The sequence below is a fragment of the Penaeus monodon genome, chromosome 28 (assembly GCF_015228065.2).
Source record: "Penaeus monodon isolate SGIC_2016 chromosome 28, NSTDA_Pmon_1, whole genome shotgun sequence".
In the NCBI taxonomy this organism is placed as follows: domain Eukaryota; kingdom Metazoa; phylum Arthropoda; class Malacostraca; order Decapoda; family Penaeidae; genus Penaeus; species Penaeus monodon.
The window spans coordinates 23,596,741-23,597,043 of NC_051413.1; positions in this window are offsets into that span (position 1 = coordinate 23,596,741).

The window sequence follows — 303 nt, forward strand, 5'->3', positions numbered from 1 at the left end:
TGAGTCCAAGTACAACATCCTAAGAACCTAGTTTGTGAAAAGACAAATTATACTATACATCGTAGATTTGAAATATAATGAATAAAACACACGATTGAATAACTATCAAAAAATGGCCAGCGAAAATGATTCCATGATATGACCTTAGAACTGACAGTATCAACCAAAAACTTTTCGAAAAGATGGACAAGACTTCCTAAGACCGTAATGGGCAGAGAATGACTTGGAGTGGAAGAACGAAAATAAAGTTGGAAAAGAAAATTAAGATGCGGCTGGCAGCAATATCCTGCCCACACGAAAGTA